Source organism: Diadema antillarum, unplaced genomic scaffold (assembly GCF_040938485.1).
Source record: "Diadema antillarum isolate AM-2024a unplaced genomic scaffold, OU_Dant_1.0 seq00000533_RagTag, whole genome shotgun sequence".
NCBI lineage: Eukaryota > Metazoa > Echinodermata > Echinoidea > Diadematoida > Diadematidae > Diadema > Diadema antillarum.
In genome coordinates this window covers 899,596-909,501 of record NW_027271484.1, presented here as the reverse complement: position 1 = coordinate 909,501, position 9,906 = coordinate 899,596, and the positions used below count along the sequence as shown (strand labels likewise).

Here is a 9,906-nt window from a genome sequence, read left to right as displayed (position 1 = left end):
TGAAGCCCTGATGAAGGTCCATTGAGGGACCAAAAGCTCGGCCATTATAGGTATTGTTTACCATATTGGGAGCAGTGATTTGACAAAAATGTTAGAGCCATCACATTTGATGTATATGTGTATAGATCAACATTTTTACAATAGTTGCTTTTATCCCTAACTCACATTTTAGAACTATTTTGAAACACTAAAGCTGGGTTTTTGTTTCATCTGCAAGAAGAAATCTGCATGAAAAAGCAACACTGTGTCTGTACATGGTATCTCCACGTGCCCTTCATGGCATTATGTAGGCCTACATATATATATATATATATATATATATATATATATATATATATATGCATATCATAATGTATTTTGATATTGTTTTATTACATTTCATTTCAATTGATATACATCACTCATGCACAGTCAAACTGAAAAAGGTTAAAAGAAAATCATTTATAGAGTGAAATAATTTTATCGAACCCAATAAACTGAATCATTTATTACATAGTACTAACTTCTTTATTTTGAAGAACAAAGTCACGATAAACAATTAGGTTTACGATATCAATTAATATATCATATCACATCAATAATAGTCTGTAAAGCTTATTGGGATATCTAACAAATGTGAAATGCGCTATATAAAAACTACTTTTATTATTATTGTTATTATTACCGTAATATAGGCCTATATATAGATTGAATGAAGCGATAACATAACGTAAAAATATAAATTCTCAAATTTTGCATTCAAATATTTGCGGAATTTTGCCATGCAACCAAACTCATTCATATTCACTGCCTTACTATTCGATTGGTACTTTGAGAAAACGAATTCAGAATAATTTCATTCAATTTAGAAAGTGCATGCTTAATTAGTATTCAAATTCTTAACTACAGTGGATGCCGACGCGTATAGTCTGTGGCATTCAAGTTATGTAGCGCGTGACGTTAACACAATTCACACATATTGGCGTGAAGGTCAGCAAAGAGCGATGAAAAAATGACAATAGATGATATCTTATATAATCATGTATATAGTATCCACCCTCCATACATAATTAAATTGAACATATAAGTAAAGCGCAAATGAAATAAACCGAACCAAAGGGAAATAAGTGCAAAATAACACAAGTGGAAAAATCTGTCGATTGCGTGGATTACCGCAAAAGACACTAAATTGAATGTTGAGTTCTGGCGATTCTGAATTCTGGAATCACCCCGCGGTAAAATCAACAAACTATGACGCGCTGTAAATTGATTGTTGGCAAAGTGGTACAATACATTTTGTAGGAATTCGAATGAACAACTTACATTTTTGAAAGGAATATAGGGCCTACACGACTTTGGAAGCTATTTAGATGAATTTGAATTAATGATTTTAATGTTGAAACGTAGCACTAAATCGTCGAATTCGAAAACAAAGGATTGAATTTGAGTGAAAATTTTGCGAAATTGAGGTCGAGAGACCCGATGATATGATATTCATGATTTGAAAAAAAAAATGGATAGGAATACTGAAATTGTCGTGCATTTAGTATTGTTAATACTTGATACAGCTTCTACGTTATGCGTAAATGAGTACAAAATTTTTGAAACATGAATTTTAGGTGAACCACATTGATAGGAAGATGTAAAGTGTCCTATGTATATATATTTTTTTCGTTCACGTTCCATATTCCATATTTCGTACAAGTTTTATATTACATTTGATTTGAAGCAGAAATATTTTTCACACAATGGTCAGTTTGAACCAATAATGCACAAATGTATAAGGACATAATTAACGTGTAATATGAGGAACCCACTAAAAAGCAAAGCTTGTAGGATGTGGGTTCCAAAAATATAACATAGGGTTTTAGTACAGTATATCAAAGTCAGAGCCTATATAGAGCCTATAGCTGCTCAATGAAATCCAATGTTTAGCTCATTTTCTCGGGAAGATATTGTCAATCATTTAAAAAATTTTGTGGGAACACCCTGGATATCACTTTACAGCTGTATTATTAAATGGCAAATAACGTATCTGAATATTCATCTATGTAGGCCTCCAATACAATGGTCTGGAATGTCCAAAAGGTTCCAAGAAAAAAACCAACATCTATAATGTCTTGGTTTTGGAACACTAAAAATAATCTTCTTCTATTGACCATATATCTTGCATGTTTCCCTGCAATCACTAATTATCCACCCTCGTAACTGTTGAACAGTGTGAACACACTCTGCTTGTCCTCGTGTGTGTTACGGATTGTTCCAAAGTTACCCTTTGAGTGGATAATTGTATTTTTACAACAGCCCTTTGTAAATGCTTATGTGGATTAGCATTTTGTTGTAGCTGTTCATGTTTTTGCGTTATTTCAGTCTGTGTGGCCTTGGCTGCCTATTAAAAATTTTCCGTGTGAACGAAATCTGTCCAGGGCTGTCGTGACCTCTTCCTGTAATTGGGCCAGCGTTTGGGTTCTACGACTTTTTGATAGGTAAATTTGATTGCTTCATCAATAATTTACAACAAATAAATGAAATTTGCAAACAGAAATAAGTTAGTAGATATTCACTTGCATTTGTTTTTTGGACTTGAAGATCTGATTTTATTAAATGGATGAGAACTTGTATTTACACTACAACATCTTATCAAGGCTGTCCCTACTGTATGTACTCTTCCTAGTTCCATATCCTCCGCCATCTTTGTTGTCATCGCGCTGGGTCGAGGTCACGGGTGAGCCTCTGCATGCGATTATACACATCTCGCGAGCCAACGCATGTGCCCTTTGCGCACGTACGCAGCAGGTACACACAGCTAGGTGTATGGCCATTGACGATTCGGCCGCGGGATGGTCGTACGTACACAAGAAATGGATACGTTTTTCGATAGATCTCTTGCGAACCAGTCTGCCTCGCTCGATGATGTTTTCTGGCTTCAAAGATTTACCATTTTTCTGAAGTGTAAGATCGACATGGCACCTGGTGCATAAATCAGCTCGTCGTAATGTTCTCCAAGTTGAAAATAATCGGAGTGAACGATCATTGACGGCGTCCAACCAAGGCAACGAGGTCGAACTTAGAAGAGATTTCTCCTCACAGGTTTATCAAAATATTGACCTTCCGTTTCAGAGGGACAGAGAAATCGTTCGACCATCTCTAACGTTACAGAGCCGAGTCTTGTTATTGCTACCACGATCCTGGTTTTGCGTGCTGAACCCGTGTTTTGCGTTGAGGCAACTCATCCAAGTGTTACACTCACACAGGTAGAATCCGAGTAAAAAGGTTGAATCGAACTTGAAACCGAAAAACAAACCAAATGTGGATTGCCTTCAATGCTTCATTCATACTCACCATTGGCATTGCCTTGGCATTGGCCATTGCTCACAAGCAAGCAATACGGCAATCAATCCAGGGCAGGGGCAGGGCTTTATGCCTTAGAATTCTAGTAGGGCTTAAGAGTTTGTAGCAGTGCACTGTTTTTGTTTGTCATGTTTGTGTTCCTAAATTAAACTTGAAGTGTTTTAACTTTTAGGGTTAAAGTTAGGACTCTTAGGAGAGATTGACAATGTGATTTTGCCGGACGCTTATTTTTCGTTGCCCTGAATTCCATCTTCAGCTCAGAGGATGAAATTTCGAGCAAAAATGACACTTAAATTAGGTATCTAGATTATAGTCTAGATCTATACACTAACAGTAACACGTTAGACTTTTACAGCTACTCTAGATCTAGAAACAGTAGAATCTAAACGTTATAAAATTTACTAGTTCTAACGTTAGTTTAATAGTTATTCACAAAGTCCTGAAAATTACGAATTTTGCAAAATTATGTGAATCATTCACTCCGACTTATGGAAAAAATCTAGGGTTTTTTTTCTACTCCAAAGTTAACCCCTCTACAAAAAGTTGTCTTTTTGCACAGTGCAAATCGCATTAAAATTTATTTGAATTTATAGAACTAAATTTAGGTCTAATTCCGGATACGTTTATCGTAATGAAATATTGATGTCTTTAATACCGGTACTCTTTTTAGATCTCTCAATTCAAGTGCAGTGAACTGGGAGCTGAAAATTGATGGAAACTGATTAGATCTAGAATTTAGAAACTATGGCAAGTTGAAAAAAGTCGGGTTAAAAATATGTGTGTCCGTAGCTATGTGCTTATGTCTGCATCTGTCTTTTTGAGTGCACCTCTGTGTGCTCTTCTGGTACGCTTAAGGAACTGCATTATATTTCTTAACCAACTTTATTTAACTTGTAGGGTCTAGGGCCTACTTCGTACTTGCCATATTTGGTAAAACATTGATTTTTAGCTCCTGGTTACTAATACGTACTAACTGGAAAGATATGTTGCACAGTATTAGATGGCTAACAGTTTCAGATTGCACAGGCAGCGTAGAAACGTATGTCGCCATGTTTCGCAAACGGTGAATGAGTTGTTTTGAGCAACGACATGAATGTCGGTTATGGATATCAATGCCTCCAGATACGAAAGTGTAACTGAACTGGTTGAAATTTATGTGAGTGATTGGAATTAAGCCATCAAGTATTTCTTTGGATTTGGTGCAGTTTGGCCAGGTGGAATTTGAGATACGGATATCTATAATGTACACGACAAAATGTACCTCTGGTAATCCAGTTAACTACACTACAGTAGGACAACTAAACGTTAAAGTTGACCATGGGTTTTTAGCTCACCCGAGCCGAAGGCTCGAGTGAGCTATTGCGATCGTTCTTCGTCCGTCGTGCGTAAACTTTTTACATTTTCATCTTCTTCATGAAAACCCCAAGACCGATTTTCACCAAACTTAGCAGGTAGCATCCCTAGGAGGTTAAGATCTCAATTTGTTAAAATGGGCATGCCCCACCAAGGGGGCCCCCAGGGGGGCCCAAACACCCCAAAATTAAGGAATCTTTAAAAATCTTCTTCTCTAGAACCCGAAGTGATGGAGCTAAGTTAATACTTTGAGTTAGTACATTGATGACTGTACACTGTAGTTTCAAGTTTGTTCATGGCAGAATCAGGGGTGCCCCCCCCCCCCCCCTTGGGACCCAGGGGAGAGGTCCTAATGGGGCCTAAATTGTACATTTTCATTTTCTTCTTGAGAATCCCATGACCCATTTTTACCAAACTTGGCAGGTAGCATCCCTAGGGGCATAGGATCTCAATTTATCTAAATGGGCACCGTGTCCTACCTGGAGGGCCCCAAGGGGCCCAAACCTCCCAAAATTAAGGAATCTTTAAAAATCTTTTCTAGAATCAGAAGTGATAGAGCCAAGATAATACTATGAGTTAGTACATTAATGACTGTAGTTTCAAGTTTGTTCATAGCAGATCCAGGGGTGCCCCTTTTGGGGGCAGGGGGAAGGGGTGGGGGGGGGGGGGGGTTCAAATGGGGGCCTAAATTGTTCATTTTCATCTTCTTGAAAACCTCATGAATTATCACCAAACTTGGCAGGTAGCATCCCTAGGGGATGGGATCTCAATTTGTTAAAATGGGCACCATGCCTCACCCAGGAGGCTCCCAGGGTTGCCCCAATCCTCCAGAATTAAGGAATCTTTTAAAAAAAATTGGGCCCTTATTGTGCATTTTCATCTTCTACTTGAGAATGTCTGGTCAAATTTTGGTAGAGCTGTGAATAATTTAGATTAGTGACTGCGTGAAAGGTGAACTTGAGATACTCAGGTGAGCGCAAGACCCCCGGGTCTCTTGTTGTCAATGCCACACTGGGGCCAGGGATGAATGATGGCATGCTGATACAATGAGGCCTATTTTGGCACTCCACATGACATAGAATCTGCACTGTGTCTAGCCTGCTCAGATGCTGTGCAAAGCATGGCATCCGGCAGCTACATGTTCACTGTAGGAAGGATACAATGTAGGTTTCCTCAAATATATGAGAACACAGTGTCTCGTAAAGTGTGAGTTCCTAATACAAAAATTGTAGTTCTTTCAGTATACTTTCATTGTATCTTCTGTGTGAAGTTTGACTCCTCCAAATTTCCATTGTTTTGACTGGTATAAAGCAACATTGTTATGCAGAATGATTCATAGTTTCTTGTGGTGCAGCTTTTTGATGCAAAGTTTCGAAATGGAAGCTTTGCAAAACCCACATATGCATGTGCAACGAGAAGTAGCCACAAAGAAATTGAAAGTTTGAAAATTTCAAATTTAAATATTTTAGTGGGTTTGGGTCACTAGAGAAAAAAAGTCCTGTTGAGCTCTGATTCACAATTCAAAGAAAATATGTACATGTACCTGGTATATTTGCACATTCGCAGGAAGCTCAGTGAGAGCTTAAAGTCACTATCAAGCATGCAACATAGCCTCTTGTATAATTAGCATGTATCAAATTTCACACTGCATGTGTGCGAACTATTACGGCATGCATTTTTCAGTGAGGACATACATGGGCTTGATATGTTGTAAAACTGCATACATGTATTAATCTTGTTGAGGATGCTATTTTTGTGGGGGTGTTTTGTGTGTTTACAATCATAATTAGCAACAAATGAACAAAATCATCCACATTTCATGTTATAAGAGAAAAAAATAAACAAAAAGGAAGAAGATAAAAGCATCCTGCCAAAGTAGACTAGTCATTCTAACTCAGCCAATCATTTATGCTGTTGCAACTCATAACATGTGTGCATTATGACCTTGTCTGCATCTTGCCGGAAATTAATGTAAGCACTGTGCATATTGATTTGAAAAGAATGCTCGATAATACAGATTTTTTTTTTCCCTTTTACCATTCTTTCACAGGCAAACTCTGTTTTGGTGCAAAGGCTACCTGAATTGTGGCCACTTGCATTTGGACTACAGTTCCTGAAAGTTAGCATCTCAAGGTCAGTTGTTTGAGGGGGGGGGGGGGGGGGGGTATCAGCCATGTAGTGTTACAGTTGTTCTGGGGCCTCTTTCGTAAAAGCTTGTAGGACAGCAACTCTTGCTAGAACCACAGCCTTCTTTAGCAGCAACTAATCATGGAGGATTCTTGTCAGTACCATGACACTTGCCATTACATCAAGAGTTTGCTAAGCCATTGCATCAAGAATTGCTGTCATAGAAACTTTGTATGAAATACATGTATGGCCCTGCAGGGCAAATTTTCACCTTCAAAGTTTATTTACATATTGTACAGACAGGCCAGTATTACAAGGACTGTGCTGTGGTAACTTGTTGCAGAGACTCCAACTCTCCCGCTTTCGACGGTAGATCTCCCGCCGAAAGCCTACTTTTGCAAAGTCTCCCGTTCTCCTGCTTGAGATTTAATTGCTCCCGCCCTGGCTCTGGGTCTCCCGCTTGAAATGATTTCTTACTTATTGCCATCGTATGATGAAAAATAAGCCTTAGATAGCAAAAGAGAGCATCTAGAATCCTAGAGCTTCCAGCAGGCCCTAGACCCCGGCCGCAAGTAACTTCGCACTCTTGATGTGCGCTTTGCACATCAGGGCGGTGCGCACATCAATTTGGAGTCTCCCGTTTGCTAGGGGTTTCAGGCGGGAGAATCTCCAGATCAGAAGGCGCTTGAGGTTGGAGTCTCTGTTGTTGCTCCTTGTGTATTTCACATGTTCAATGCAGTGGAAGCCTTATGAAACAATTACAATATTTATCAGTCATACAAGTATATTAAGTATATCGGTACATGTAAATGATGTCTTGGCCTTGTGAGCGTCCCTTTTGTAAGAATTCCCTTTGAAATGAATTAGAAAAGAGGAAATTCAATTCTTTCACAAAATCATTCTGGAATGTAATGGATTAGTGATAACTTTTGAAGGGGAATTATAGTCGCTGAATTTTTGGCATTTTTACGCCTCTACCATAATGGTGCTGAAGGCATTTTGTTTTTAGTGTTGATTGAGGAAAGGTCAAAGGTCAGAGGGTAAAAAAGTTGCTCTGCTTTGGCAAACCAGTCATTTCATTTCATTTTTGTTGAGCCCATCGGAGGTGAGGGGAGACTAAGGCAGGGATCTCCTGCGGCGTCTGTCCGTCCGTCATCCGTCCGTCGTCCGTCCGTCCGTTGTCTGTCCGTAACGCTACAAAAACTTCAATTACTCTTTACTCTGGGCTTCAATTGCAATCAAACTTCGAGGGAAGAGGGGTCATACAAAGTGTCACATATATGAAGGTCACCTCAAGGTCAAAGCTCACAGGCAGGGGTCAATGAACTTTTGGGCCCAATGTTAAGTTTTTATGGCGCGTTTCTATTATGAGTCATAACTTTTGATCCATAACTCCATTTGTGACCAAACTTGGATGGTAGATGTCCCTTGGGGAATGGATGATCACCACAAGGTCAAAGGTCACAAGCAGGGGTCAACAAACTTTTAGAGCCCAATGTTAAGTTTTTATGGCGCGTTTCTATTATGGGTCAAAACTTTTGATCCATAACTCCATTTTTGACCAAACTTGGATGGTAGATGTCCCTTGGGGAGTGGATGGTCACCACATGGTCAAAGGTCACAGGCAGGGGTCAACAAACTTTTAGAGCCCAATATTACGTTTTTATGGCGCGTTTCTATTACGGGTCATTACTTTTTATCCATAACTCCATTTGTGACTAAACTTAGATGGTAGATGTCCCTTGGGGAGTGGATGGTCACCACATGGTCAATGGCACAAGCATGGGTCAACAAACTTTTAGAGCCCAATGTTAAGTTTTTATGGCGCGTTTCTATTAAATGGGTCGTAACTTTTGTTCCATAGTTCAGCCGTTTGTGACCAAACTTGGATGATAGATGTCCCTTGGGGAGTGGATGGTCACCACAAGATCAATGGCACAAGCATGGGTCAACAAACTTTTAGAGCCCAATGTTAAGTTTTTATGGCACGTTTCTATTAAATGGGTCATAACTTTTGATCCATAGTTCAGCCGTTCGTGACCAAACTTGGATGATAGATGTCCCTTGGGGAGTGGATGGTCATCACAAGGTCAAAGGTCACAGGCAGGGGTCAACGAACTTTAAGGGCCCAATGTTAAGTTTTTATGGCACGTTTCTATTTTGCCATAAATTTTTGCCATTTTATATCTCTTTTTATATGTTATATCTCTTTTTTTCTATCTGTATCCCATTCGTGTACAATTTCTTGTACGCGAATTGGCGAGACACATTATGGCACTTGCCTTGTTTAAGCTAGGAGTGTCCAGTGGTGACAGGGAAGGAGTGAATTTACAGTAAATATGCCTGTCTGTGGTTGTGATAGGGCAAAGATCAGTGTTAAAGGTTACTGTACTTTGGTTAGAAATGTTAACCAAAACATCTCATCCCATAACTTCAGCTGGGGACGTTTATTTGTAATACAGTCAACCTTGCTTAAGTCGATCTTGCACAAGTCATATACACTGTAATTGCCTAAGTCGAAGGTCTTTCCAAGTCTTCTTCTCTTAATCTATTGATTTTGATCCCGCAAAAGTCAAATTTTCTCTGAGTCAAAGCCTTTTTTTTCAGTCTTTTTAGATTTGACTTAAAAGCAAGGTTGACTGTATTATCCAGTATACATAAATCAGCATTTAATTTCTTGAAATGATAATTGTGAAGGGTCAAGGTATAAGGTCAACCTAATCAACATTTTTTTGAAGTAAGGGTAAAAGGTCAAGGTCAATTAAAATCAGCTAAAATGACACAACCTAGGTACAAATTCCACAACATGTACAGTTGTAAGTCTTCTGGAAAATGTTATTTAGTGTAATGGAAGGAGAAATTCTTGGCCCATGGTCAAGATCAACTTCATGAAAGTGTAACTGATGGGCCTTGCTTTTTTTATGGCGTAAAGTGATTGTATGAGAAGTTGAGGCATCCCAGTTGACTACACAGTAGTCAAATTACTGATTTTTTTTCTTCTCTGTATTACATTGGATGCTACAGCCCAACAGGCTATTTTTGTGATTCCATCATTCCCTACTAAAGGCTTAAGTAATTGAGTTGATGGATTACTAA

General features: G+C 38.8%; 1 protein-coding gene across 2 annotated transcripts in view; it reads left to right on the top strand.

Annotated features, from left to right (window-relative positions):
* The first annotated feature begins 2,854 nt into the window (after window positions 1-2,854).
* LOC139734585 (5'-AMP-activated protein kinase subunit beta-2-like) overlaps window positions 2,855-9,906 on the top strand; it is a 30,753-nt gene continuing 23,701 nt past the window's right edge. For both annotated transcript variants that reach the window (XM_071645368.1, XM_071645367.1), the window contains exons 1-2: window positions 2,855-3,233; window positions 6,734-6,816. The gene's annotated coding sequence lies outside the window, so the exon portion shown is untranslated. The remainder of the gene's footprint in view (window positions 3,234-6,733; window positions 6,817-9,906) is intronic.